Source organism: Chlorocebus sabaeus, chromosome 18, assembly GCF_047675955.1.
Source record: "Chlorocebus sabaeus isolate Y175 chromosome 18, mChlSab1.0.hap1, whole genome shotgun sequence".
Taxonomy (NCBI): domain Eukaryota; kingdom Metazoa; phylum Chordata; class Mammalia; order Primates; family Cercopithecidae; genus Chlorocebus; species Chlorocebus sabaeus.
The window spans coordinates 22,668,157-22,682,063 of NC_132921.1; the positions used below are offsets into that span (position 1 = coordinate 22,668,157).

Genomic DNA, 13,907 nt, shown 5'->3' on the forward strand with positions numbered 1-13,907 from the left:
GCCTCAAGCCCGCTGGCCCGGCGGTGTCCTGCAGGTCCCCTGGCCGTTCCCGCCGCACTTTGGAGATAAGGGATGCGGCGGCAGCAGCTGTCCGCGCCCTAGTACTCCCAAGCCCGCACAGGTGGGTGGAGGTTCTGGGAGCCCCCGTGGCCTCGGGGACTGCGAGACACGGCCAGCTGGGCGGGCAGCGCTGCGGAGAGTTCCGTGGGGTTTTCACCTGCCTAGAGGAGGGAACTCTCGGGGTGTTTGGGTTCTTCGATCGGTAGCTACACACACGTCCGGGGGTTAAGCCAGGTAGGGCTTGCGGCTCCTTGGGGGATGCCGCTGGCTTCTGTGCGGTGGCTACCGCCCCTCTGGGAGTCCCCAGTGACCAGGTTCTGCTGGGGCGCTCTGGGGGAGCAGATGCCAATGTGTCCGAAAAGGACTTGCGGACCAAACGTATCTGACCGCAGCCCACCTGCCGGAGGGATGGAGGGGTGAGATCGCTCTCCTCCTTAGCTCCTGTGGCAGGGCAGGGTACGCGCAGACAGCTTCCGTGCGCTTTATTGTGGGATGGCGAGGGGAGGTGATGGGGAAAACCGACACTGTTTTTCCGGTGACTGTCGGGTCGCGTCCGCCAGCCCAGCTGAGATGGCTGCAGGCATCTCCTTCCCTCAGCAGTTTGGTGCCCGGTGCTGTCACCTCGCTGTGTGCACGCGGAGGGACTACTTGTTGGAGGGGCGCGGGGAGATATTGCAGAGAATGGCCCAGTGCTTTAACACCCCGCGCCCCCACTTCTCCAACTTCTTCCTTCTCCCCAAAGTGAAAGAAAAGTCCTGAAGTGTCCGCCCAACTTTTCCGAGGGAGGCGTGTGCCTGTGTTCCCTGCCGGGGTTGGGCGGAGGTGGGGGGAGGCTCGGAGCGCAGATCCGTGACAGCTGTGCGGGAGAGACTGAGGTGCAGTAAGGATGCAAAATGGGAGAGAGGGATTGACACGCAAAAGTAAGGGGGACTTGGGCCGCCTTTCTGCCGGGTGAGTCCCCGCTCAACCCTACCCGACCCCCTTGGCCTGCACACGCTGCCCTTGGGGGGCTGCAAGCCCTTCCTGGGTAGCTCCCCACGCCGCCGAGTCCCTCTGCCGGAAACTGGCCTCCCTGTTGGCGTGGGAAAATATTCGCTCCCATCTTCCTGGTTGTATTGCCTTCAAAATTTTGCCCCTACCCATGGGAAATTAAAAAGAAAACACTAGTGGGATGTTTGGAGATCACCCAGCACACGGTAGGTTATCGATGACGGTTAAGTGCTTTCAGGAAAAAAACTAAAAAAACGACGCGTGATAAAGCCTCTAGGGATAGTGAATATGAGCCCGTAAAAATGGGGGATGCAACAGCGGATGTGAAGGAGAAGCGCTAATTTTCATCGGCTAAGGAATACTTTTGTGTTAGACCTAAGAAGCCATTCATTAATTCTGGGCCTATTGTTGAAGGCTTTATTAAACCCTATTATAAATGCATAGACTGTGCACAAGATGATTCATGCTTATTAGCTGATTACTTTCTGGGGGAGAAGTCCCGCCTGCCTGCAGTTAACTCCTCTGAATCCTCTTAATGATTTCCATTATGTAGTGGAGTTTTCCTTGCTATAATTTTGGGAAAGAACATTAACCACTTTGTGCATTTGTCATTTTCCAGTGGCTGTATTTTAGTAACTTTTAGTGATTCTTTGTGTGGGTTATAAAGGGCCGAGCAAGACTCGTGTGGTTATTACTGTCCAACACAGATGCCACCTGTGTGAGGTCAGCTCTGGCTCCTTTCAAGGTTTCCTTATGGATTTTAAGGAACATACACAGCTGTGTGCACTTGTTAGTACATCCTAGTGATAGAACTGGGAGAGGTTTCGTTTTGTTTTTTGTTTAATAGAGGTTTTAAAATAATAATGTGGTAAAGCAAATGGCTTAGCAAAAAGAAGTCTTCGGTAGTAAGGCAAGTTCAGGACTGATTTTATGTTTAATCTGATTTTCAGTCTAGGGGATCTTAGTGCTAATGGAGTCACTACCAGATCTGGCTATAGAATGTTCCTTTCCTTTCCTTCCGTCCACTCCTCTTTCCTCTTTCTTTTCCTTCCTTTTGAAGCAAGGAGAAGTGGAAAACATACGAATTTAGATGGCCACAGATTTCAGTTCTTTTAATTGCTCATTGTATAACCTTAAATGAATTCTTAAGTTTTCTGAACCTCTGTTGAGGGCAGAAGATACTATCAATCTCTTTGGATTGTTGAAGGAATTAAATCAGAGAACATATGAATATTCTTTATACATAGTCAGTGTTTGAATGTTGGTTTCTTACTTTCTTTATTAGACTGATATCTAAAAATACTATTATTGCCAGTATCTGGCATATTTTTAATATTTTATTGCTTTACGAATTAAAATTCCAATTTAGTTTTTATTAAGCAACATTCTCAGAATGCAGGTAATTCTTATAACTCCAGAGAGATTTTTACGAGTTACCTTTGCTCTTTAGCGTCGGTCACTGAAAAAGAAACCGATGCACTCATGAATGCAGAGGAACTTGCTTTTTAGGTACCAGAACAAGTTGTTTTTTAAAATTTTTAATAAATCAAGTAAATAGAGACAGAGCCTTGTTATGTTGCCCAGGCTGATCTAAAACTCCTGGCCTCAAGTAATCCTCCTGCCTTGGCCTCCGAAAGTGCTGGGAAGTGCTGGGATTAGAGGCGTGAGCCACTGTGCTTGGCCCTAGAACAATTTATGTCCCAAATCTCTCTAAAAAAGAGATGCCTTTTAAATTGCTTAAGCACTTAATTTTAGAGTTTGTTTCTATACTTGCTTCTAGTTTAGTCTCCTGGAAAGTTTTTCTTTGTGATGTCTTCAGGTATCTTGTGAGTTTTCAGGTCTGTTGACATTTAGTTAGATTAACTGTATTCATGCCTGTAGGCTTTTTCTTACTTATTAAGTAAAAATTAATTTGCTATCAGAAGTTAACATAAAAAGAAGATAGGTTATCTTTTCATTTCGTTAACCAAGTTACTCCTGAATCCCCATTCCTGTGCTCAGCTAAAAGTAATACCTAATCTAAGATCTTTTGAGGTCCTCTGTCACTGAAGACCTGGTATTGTGGAGGAAGATTCTGAAAGCATATATATGTGCATGTATGTATCTAGATATGTGCATGTATATATACGTGTGTATGTGTACATATCAGTCTTGTTTCTCATTTTTTTTTTTTTTTTTTTTTTTTTTTGAGACAGAATCTTGCTCTGTCACCCAGACTGGAGTGCAGCGGCGTGATCTCACTGCAACCTCCTCTTCGCTGGTTCAAGCGATTCTCGTGTCTCAGCCTCCCGAGTAACTGGGATCACAGGCGTGTGCCACCATGCCCAGCTAATTTTTGTATTTTTAGTAGAGACGGGTTTCACCATGTTGGCCAGGCTGGTCTCAAACTCCTGGCCTCAAGCAATTCACCAAAGTGGCCTCCCAAAGTGCTGGGATTATAGGCATGAGCCACTGCACCATGCCTCATTTTCTTAAAAAACAGATAACTTTTATCACCTGAATCTTAAGGCCATATTAGTACTTTCCCTGATACTTATAAATGCATTGCACTTTTAAATAAATTGCTGCCCAACCCTTCCACAATGAGAAATACGTTTCATAACTGATCCCTGCAAGCAGTCCAGAGGCAGCAGTGAAACAGAGGTTGCCAAGCTTGGAGGCCTTTGACCTGGATTGAAACGCAGGCCTCATAGCTTCCTAGGTGCATAACCTAGGGCAAGTTACTTTGCCTCTCTAGGCTTCAGTTTCCTAATCTGTAAATGGGATAATAATAGTACCGCCTCACAAGGCTGTGATGAGTTCCAAATGAGATAGCTTAGGTAGAGGACTTAGCACACAGCTCAGTAAAAGGTAGTCATTAATACATTGTTGTGTTGTTGCTATGACTTTGTAAATATCACTCACCCAGTCATTGCCTTTCTCCTGGGCTATGTAGGAAACAGGAATCATTCTACAAGTTAGTATTTACTTTGCAAACATCAGTGCCCATTTGCACCAGGCACTGGAAAGACAGAGTTCCCCAGAGCAGGGGCAAGGTTCTAATCTCCGATCTACACTATTGTTCTTAAGCCCAGGTGGCTCAGAGGACCAGAGTGCTCGTTTGCCTCTTAACCTTGCAGGAGAACTTGTGAGGGGGCCTGGTTGCTGTCTCACCTGGGTGCTACCTCCTCCCGCACGGTAGAAGCCCGCGGAATGCTCCTGAGCCCCCTTTACCCCTCACTTCAGTTGTCTCTTCTCTCCCTCATCCTCCACGCTCCTGTTTTCCTATTTTTAATTTTTGTTTATTTATTTACTTTAGACAGGGTCTTGCTCTGTCATCCAGGCTGGAGGGGAGAGGCACGAACATGGCTCACTGCAGCCTTGACCTCTTGGGTTCAGGTGATTCTCCCACCTCAGCCTCTCAAGTGGCTGGGACCACAGGTGTGTGCCACAGTGCGCAGCTATTATTATTATTATTATTATTATTTTTTGTAGAGACAGGGTCTCACCGTGTTGCCCAGGCTTCTCTTGAACTCTTAGGCTCAAGCAGTTCTCCCGCCTGGACCTCCCAATATGCTGGGATTACAGGTGTGAACCACCATGCCTGACCCACACTCCTGTTTTTTTTGTTTTGTTTTTTAATTACTATTCTGTTTAAAACTTGACAGTTTCTGAACCCTGTGGCTTCTTGAAAGGTTCGCTGCTCTCTGTGGTTTTCTTAGTTGTGGATCCTGGGTAGGCATTGCTAATGACAGAGAACCTTGGTATAACTCTCTGCTTCATGAAAGCCTATGGGGTTCACAGAGGGCCTGAGTTGGGTTTCTTCTTTGGTGAGAAAGCAGATCAGAGGCCTGGCACAGTGGCTCACCCCTGTAATCCCAACACTTTGGGAGGCTGAGGTGGGCGGATCACGAGGTCAGGAGTTCGAGACCAGCCTGGCCAACATAGTGAAACCTCGTCTCTATTAAAATTATAAAAATTAGCTGGGTGTGGTGGCATGTGCCTGTAGTCCCAGCTACTCGGGAGGCTGAGGTAGGAGAATTACTTGAGCCTAGGAGGCAGAGGTTGTAGTGAACTGAGGCCATTGTATTCCAGCCTGGGTGACAGAGCGAGACTCCATCTCAAAAAAAAAAAAAGAAGGAAGGAAGGGAGGCAAGCAAGCAAGCAAGCAGATCGGGCGTTTGCTCTCTTTCTGCTTGGGACCTTGTCCCTCTTTGCATGGAGGGATGGTTTCCTTAGGTCCCAGGGGACAGCCCAGGCCACTTCCGCTGGGAAGATCTGTGTTCTTTATCAGTCTTTCAATCTAGTATATTTGCATTTAATAGGTGACAAATGGGCCTGGAAGCTGTGGTGGGGATGGAGTAGGAAACCAGCTTGTCAGTCTGACATTGACTCCTGGAGAGGAGGGTCACCTGTGTTCCTCAGCAGCCTTTCAGTGGCGAAGGCCACCATCCCCCCAGCGTGATTGAGAAGCCTGGCACTTCTGCATAGAGTACTGTGGAGCCTGACCTTTGGCTAGTAGCTTGGTCTTTATTGACAGGGCTGTCGTTTATGGCTTTGTTACTTTGCTGCCGAGTGTCTTTCGTTCCACCGGAGTTGCGGTTTGTTTGATTTAGTGCAAGTAGTGTTTGAAAACAGTTTTCTAACCTTTATTAAAATTGAGTTGCACTAGAAAATCCTCTTTGGAAACCCTCAGGCACCAAATACTGTCCTTCACTTAGTATCAGAATGTCTCTTCTTGCTGTAGGGAAGCTTCCATGGATTGGATGCACTATTTATTTTATAGAGTGTGGTGTGATTTGTGTACAAATCCTTATTTTCTCTTCCTGGAACTTAGTGAATTACTGACATGATCCTCTGAGATTTCTGTGCATGATCTGTAAATCCAGGAGGAACACTTAACATTTTCTATAAGAACATGGCTCATACCGGTAATCCCAGCACTTTGAGAGGACAAAGCGGGCAGATCATGAGGTCAAGAGATCGAGACCATCCTGGCCAACATGGTGAAACCCTGTCTCTACTAAAAATATAAAAATTAGCTGGGCATGGTGGCGCACGCCTGTAGTCCCAGCTACTCCAGAGGCTGAGGCAGGAGAATCGCTTGAATCCGGGAGGCAGAGGTTGCAGTGAGCTGAGATTGCACCACTGCACTCCAGCCTGGCGACTGAGTGAGACTCTGTCTCAAAAACAAACAAACAAACAAAAACAACAACAACAACATAGGTAACCCTTTGACTTGGGTGGTTTAAATATTCACTCACTAGGGAGATGGGTAGGTTTTGTACATTTCATGCTGGGAAATAATGCTCCTATCTTTATATTGAAAAATTAAAGTGTGAGTCCTCTAAGTCAGGCACTGTATCAACTTCCAGATGCTGTAACAACCTCCAGTTTTTTTGTTTGTTTGTTTGTTTGTTTTTAATTTAAAGGCAGGGTCTCAAGATACTACCCAGGCTGTTCTGGAACTTCTAAGCTCAAGTGATTCTCTCACCTTAGTCTCCCGAGTAGTTGGGAATACAGGCATGTGCCACTGCACCCAGCAACCTCCAGAACTTTTGTTACAATAAGGACTCTTAGGTGTGTGAAGTTCATCAGACTACAAAGATTGTAAGAATTAAAAGAAAATCTGTGCCCTGATTTGTACCGGTACAACTTTGAGAGGAGGAGAGGTTCCTCATGATCTTGTCTTCTTAGTGTAGAAGTATATTTCATGGGATTTTTTTTTTTTTTTTTTTTTTTTTTTTTTGAGATGGGGTCTCACTCTGTCCTCCAGGCTGGAATGCAGTGGTGCGATCTCGGCTGTCTGCAACCTCTGCCTCCTGGGTTCAAGTGATTCTCCTGCCTCAGCCTCCCGAGTAGCTGGGATTACAGGCATGGCCACCAGACTGGGCTAATTTTTGTATTTTTAGCAGAGATAGGGTTTCACCTTGTTGGCCAGGCTGATCTTGAACTCCTGACCTCAAGTGATCTGCCCACCTTGGCCTCCCAAAGTGTTGGGATTACAGGTGTGAGCTACTGCGCCTGATCTTTTTTTTTTTTTAATGTAAAATATGCATAACATAACATTTACCATTTTGATCCTTTTTAAGTGCACAATTCGGTGGCACTGGGTACATTCACACTGTTGTACAACCATCACCACCATCCACCTTTAGAACTTTTCATCATCTCAAATAGAAACACTGTCCACAAAAGAGTAACTACCCCTTTCTTCCTATTTCCTGGTCCCTATAACCTCTATTCTGCTTGCTCCATGAATTTGACTATTCTACAGTACCTCAGATTAAGTAGAATCACACAATATTTGCCCTTTTATGACTAGCTTATTTCACTAGTGGAATGTCCTTAAGCTTCATCTATGTTGTAGCATGAGTCAGAATTTCCTTCCTTTTTAGGGCTGAATAATATTCAATTGTATGCACATACCACAATTTGTTTACTCATTCATCTGTGATGGATATTTGAGTAGTTTTCACTATTGTAATTTTTTCAATTAAAAAAATTTTTTTAGGACAAGGTCTCACTCTGTTGCCCAGGCTGGAGTGCAGTGCTGTGATCATAGCTTACTGCAGCTTTGAACTCCTGGGCTCAAGCCATCCTCCCGCCTCAGCCTCTCAAATGTCTGGGACTACAGGCACTCACCACCACAGCCAGCTAATTAAAAAAAAAGAAAAAAGTGTGTGTGTGTGTGTGTGTGTGTGTGTGTGTGTGTGTGTTTAGAGATGGGGGTCTTGATATGTTGCCCCAGGCTGAGCTCCAGGGCTCAAGTTATCCTCCTGCCTTTGCCTCCTAGTATTGATATGACAGGTGTGAGTCACCACACCTGGCCCACCTCTGGCTATTGTGACTAATGCTACCATGGACCTGGGCATACACGTATCTGTTTGTTCATGTCAGTTTTTGAGCCCCCCTTACTCAGTTTGGTAAAATGTATCCTTCATAAATGAGATGGGCAGGGCCACATATGATAGTATTTATTACCATGCTTTCCTCCAGAGTAGCATGGAAATAAGAAAGCAGGGAATGTGGGAGCAGGGTGGTGTTGAAGACACCTGAAGGCAGCACGTGCCTCTTCTTTTCACCTGCAGCTGCTCTCACTGAGCTGGCGGTCATATGCCATTCTTTCTTTCTTTTCGTGTTTTTTTTTTTTTTTTTTTTTTTTTTTTGAGACGGAGTTTCGCTCTGTCGCACAGGCGGAGTGCAATGGCGCAATCTCAGCTCACTGCAACCTCTACCTCCCAGGTTCAAGTGATTCTCCTGCCTCAGCCTCCCAAGTAGCTGGGATTACAGGCACGCACCACATGTCTGTCATATGCCATTCTATCATCCAACTGGCCTGTGCTATGGGTGACTCTTTCCTCTGTGTTAGGGTGGGTGTAAAAGCCCCGGGGTTGTAGCCCCACCATCTGGCCATCTCTGCTAACCACAGCCACCTTCCAGAGATGACATGCCATAGAATGGACTTTTTTTTTTTTAAATTTTAATAATGTCGAGTTGTTTTTCCCCTTAGGGTAGAATCCATGGCAAGGCAAAAGGTCAGTTACAGACTATAGCATGGCAGAGTTATCCAATGTTCCACCTCTATAACAATGTGCTTCTAGGTGTCCTGGTATAAAAGCCAGACGCCTTTATGTAATAATTAGATGTCAATCTGTTAAAGACACCTTAATCTGTGGTTTCTAGAGAACAATAGACTCTCATATGAGTTTATACTCATACTGTGCCCTGAAAATTAGTCAAATAAAGATTTGCGTGTTTAAAAAGCAGGTTTTTAAAGTAAAACAAAACACACAAAAACTCATCAAAGCTTGAAGCCAACCAAAAATACTACTATCCCTAGGTGTCCACCCCCTTTCCTGTTTAATGCCAACTTGCTGCAGAGGCCCTAGGGTAAGAGTGCTTGGCTTATCTAGCTGTTCCTCCAATGAGTGAGTGGGGAAGGGAAGGAGAAGAAGGAGGTAAGGGCAGAGAGGAAGGGGAGCCAGGTCTTGCAGAGCTTGCCAGGCTGTGTAAGGACTTTGGCTTTGATTTCTTAGAAGATGGCGGCTCAGTGCAGGGCATTGCTTCTTGGAGTGGCGTGATCTGTGTGAAGACCCACCTGGGCAGAAGGCTCCCAATCCAGGAGTTCAAGCAGGAGACAAAGCCAGGCAAGTGAGGGGGGAAGCTTTTGCCAGGGGGGTAGTGTCCACCAGGATGGTAGCTGTGGAGCTGAAATGTCAGATTCTTGAGAAAGACAGAGAAGAAAGGACACAAAGAGAAGGGGATCGGACACAGGCATACGTGCAACTTTTATTTTGATAGATCGGAGTGGCAACAGGACTTCCGGAGAGATTGGATGTGGGGTGTGAGAGAGAGAGGAGCCAAAGATAACCTTCTCGGCAGAACCTGGGTCGCAAAAGGAAATCTGAGTTTCAAATGCTGGAAATTCGCTGGGCTGTGTTCAGATCACTTGCAACTAGGTTATAAAGAGGCTCCTCAGAAACATACATATAAGGCTTTGGTTCAGAGAACTTTGTGTTTACCGTCAGCCTGTCTTCCTAGTTTGGAGGAAAGGGCATTGTTAGAAAAGAGAGACGGTTTTCAGGAAGCAGAGGACTTGACTTCACTGACAGGAGGGTGGCCTGTAACCCACAGGCTGTCCTGCCAGGGCGGCTGTCGCAGGTATTGCCACTCACAAGCCCCTAGTCCCCTACCCTATCCTGTTTGTCTTTTGCCTAATTGGGAGGTTAAGCTCTTTCCAGCCACTCCCCATCTCCATACACATGGATTTTTTGTTTTAAACAACTATATTGGGATCTAATTCATGTACTATACAATTCAGCCTTTTAAAATATACAATTCAGTGGTTCTTAGTATATTTACAGAGCTGTGCACCCATTGCCACAATCTGTGTTAGAACCTTTTCATCACCCCCTAAGAGAAATCGTGTACCTTTGAGCTGTGCCTCGTTTATCTCCTTGTCCCTGCAGCCCCGGCAGCCTCTCATCTACCTTCTGCTTCTACGGGTTTGCCAATTCTGGACATTTTATATAAATGGAATCGTATGATATGTGGTCTTTTGTGATCATCTTTTTACACTTAGCGTAATGTTTTTAGTGTATATTATGGTCGGGTACGGTGGCTCACACCTGTAATCCCAGCACTTTGGAAGGCTGAGGTGGGCAGATCGCACAAGCTCAGGAGTTCGAGACCAGCCTGGGCAACATAGTGAGACCCTGTTGCAATTTTTTTTAATTGTTTAAAAAAAAAATTAATAAAAAAATTCATCCATATTGTATTGTTTGTCAATACTTAATTTCTTTATACTGTCAAACACACTAGCTACTTTTGCACATGATACATTCTTGAAAAAATGCACAGGCAATGGAAATGTGTGCTAGTTGCAAATAGACTGACATGTTATAAAAGGAATGTTTTGTGCCCAGAGAGCTACAAATATGTGTGTGTGGATGTAAGTGTGCATTTGCTCACCTTCACAATTGATTACAAAGTGCACAGTGACTCTAAACACAAGGGGCCTTCTGGTGGCCTAGTGATTTTCTTTCATTCAGTGATTCAACAATTACTTAGTGAATACCCACTACATTGCCAGGTACTGCCAGTAAATACAGTCAGGAACAAAGCAGACGTGCCCTTCCCCTCAGGGAGGTTACAGGGTTGTTGAGAGTTCGATGAGAGAGACAGACTAAACAAAATACTGAACAAAAGAGACATGAAACAATTTGATATTAGAATTATAATCTGTGACAAGGGCCTTAAAGAAAAATAAGATATTTCTAAGAGAATAACGAGGACCTACTTTTAAATGGCCTAGGAGGAACCCAGGCATCCACTGACAAATGAATGAACAAACAGAATTGATGTATCCATGTGATTAGGATATCTCTCAGCCTTAAAAATGAAGGAAATTTTTGCTGAGCACGGAGGCTTATGCCTGTAATCCCAGCGTTTTGGGAGGCCAAGTCTGGGGGACAACTTGAGACCAGAAGTTTGAGACCTAGCTTAGCCAACATGGTGAACCCCTGTCTCTACTAAAAATATAAAAATTAGCCAGGCGTAGTGGTGGACACCTGTAATCCCAGCTACTCGGGAGGCTATGACGCAAGAATCACTTGAACCCGGGAGCAGAGGTTACGGTGAGCCAAAATCGTACCACTGCACTCCACCAGGGACAGCAGAGTGAAACTCGGCCTCAAAAAAAAAAAAGAAAAGAAAAGAAAAAGAAAAAAGGAAGGAAATTTTAATACATGCTACATGGATGAACTTTGAAGACATTATGCTAAATGAAATAAGTGAGACACAAAAGGACAAACAAATATTTTGCGATTCCACTTATATGAAGTGGCCAGAATTGTCAAGTTAATAGAGACAGAAAATTGAGCAGTGGTTGCCAGCGGCTGGGACCAGGGGAGAATGGGGAGTTAGTCTTTAATGGACCCTGAGTTTCACTTTGGGAAGATGAAAAATTTCTAGGGATGGGTGGTGGTGGTAATTGCAGAATCATGTGGATGCACTTAATATCACTTAGAAGGCATTAAAGGCCGGGCGTGGTGGCTCGTGCCTGTAATCCCAGCACTTTGGGAGGCTGAGGTGTACAAATTGCCTAAGGTCAGGAGTTCAACACCAGCCTGGTCAACATGGTGAAACCCCATCTCTACTAAAAAATACAAAAATTAGCCAGGTGTGGTGGTGCATGCCTGTAATCCCAGCTACTTGGGAGACTGAGGCAGGAGAATTGCTTGAACCCAGGAGGCAGAGGTTGCAGTGAGCGGAGATCGCACCACTGCACTTCAGCCTAGGCAACAGAGCAAGACTCTGTCTCAAAAAAATAAAATAAATAAAATAAAAGTAGTTAAAATGGTAAATTTTATGCTTTGTCTATTTTAGCATAATTTAAAAAATGGCCCAGGGGGTGGGGCCTCTTGAAGGAGGTTATACTTAAGTTGAGACCTAGAGGATAAGAAGGTACCAGTCAGGGGAAGAGTGGTCCAGTCAATGGAAACAGCATGTACAAAGGCCCTGGCGTGGGTGAGAGCTTAGTACTGTGCTCTAGGAATTGTGAGAGGCCAGAATACCGGGGGTGACAGCTCGGGCTGCCATTGTATGAGGGAGGCAGGCACCAAACTGCAGAGAACCTGATAGGAAGTCACTAACATATTTTTAAGCAGTGGAGTGATGTGATTTGATTCCTGGTTTTGGCTGATAATCCAGAGACTATAATATGGGGAATGGGTTGTTTGTGGGGTGGGGGGAGGGAGTGGGGCAGGAAATGAGGCCAGAAGCAAGGAGAAGAAATTTGGGAGGCTGCTGCAGTGTCCATGAGCGAGAGGGTGGGGGCCTGGGCCCGATAATGGGAGTGGGGATGAGAAGTGGAAAGTAGGAGCTGCACTTCACAAGGGGAATCCTGGTCTTCGTGATGTGTTGGATTTGAAGATGTAGAAGAAGAGAATCGTCGATAATTCTCAGATTTCTAACATAAGTGACAAAAGGTGATGGTGTCACTGAGGCGAAGGAGTAGTTTTAGAACATGAACGTAGCTTCGATTATGTTTAGTTTGAGTTGCTGGGACATCTGGGTGTGGTCGGAGGTCAAGCATGGGTGATTCAGAAGTCTGGGCTGGAGACACAATTTTGGGAATTGCAGCATAGGATTGAGTTTAAGGAGCTGCTTGTGGATGCTGGAAACGCTTCAGAAGCCAGTGCTTCCTATCGTTGGTATCAGCCTTTTAGTTTGGACTAATTTTTGTAAAGTAATCAACTATGTTTTGGCCTCAAAGTATGTACATGTGAGCAAAAAAAAAAAAAAAAAAAAAAAAAAAAGCATTTGTGCAAAGTCACAAGCCCTGCTTTATGGACAAAGATGACAGGGTGGAGGGCTGATACAGGGCTGCCATACATGGCTCAAAACGTTCTCATATGTGGGAAAGGGGCGCTTTGTATGGTACAGGAACTTGCTAAAGCCAGGGAATTTCTTGTAGAAAACCGACTTTTAAAATTGGCTGGTGTGGCCTGACTTAAAAACCAAACCACTCTTTTCACGTGTGTAGGGTGGGATAACAAAGTAGTGCTGCTTTTGTGCTTAATGTACTGTATTTCCACATGTTGTATTGACCCACTTAGTCCCATGGTGTATTAATTTCCTGGTCTCTTTTTGCAAGCAAAGGAATTATAACTTGCCTGAAGTCTCAGAACTAGTAATTGACAAAACCAGAAATTGCAGTCGTGTTTCCAGACTCACAAGGCGAAAGTTCTTTCCAAGAACTCACAGGGGAAGGTTGGAAAATCAATCCAAATGACTCAGAGATAGGGTTGCCAAATTTAACAAATAAAAATACAGGACACAGTTCAGTTTGAATCTCAGACAAACGATCAGTAATTTTTTTTAGTATAACTATGTCCTATGCAATGTTTGAGACTGACTTATACTGAAAATGATGTGTTCTTTATGTTAATGTCCAACATAACTCTGTGTTCTATATTTCATCTGGTAACCCACCCAGAAATGAACTCTTGGAACACAAAATCATTTGTAATTTGTGGACTTCCTGTATATTCAAGCTCCTTATAGAAACTCCTGGATCTGCCAAGCATTTTGTTGCATTTGGGGGTGGGAGTGGGAGGAGGACTGATTTTCCTATTCTCCTGAAAGGGCTGTGTTGTGGTATTTTTTCCATCTTCAATAACTATGATTTGTAATAAACAGCAGCCCGGTTTTGGGAAACAAGCCCAGGAGATGTCAGCTCTGGTGAGTCACTGAATGGTTGGCTGACCTCAGCTAATAATAGCAATTCTTTACATTTTTAAAGCACTTCATAGTTTTAAAATCTCCTCATTTGGGAGTTGGCAGAACAGGAATTATCCCCATGGAACAGATGA

General features: G+C 44.8%; 1 protein-coding gene across 4 annotated transcripts in view; it reads left to right on the top strand.

Moving 5' to 3' along the window:
• The window catches only part of ATP8B1 (ATPase phospholipid transporting 8B1), a 158,347-nt gene that overhangs the window by 1,019 nt on the left and 143,421 nt on the right, over positions 1-13,907 (top strand). The window contains exon 1 of one of the 4 annotated variants that reach the window (XM_008013975.3): positions 918-1,011. The exons of the other annotated variants lie outside the window; for them this stretch is intronic. The gene's annotated coding sequence lies outside the window, so the exon portion shown is untranslated. Of the gene's footprint in view, positions 1-917; positions 1,012-13,907 lie in introns of those variants that run through there. 4 annotated transcript variants of the gene reach the window in all.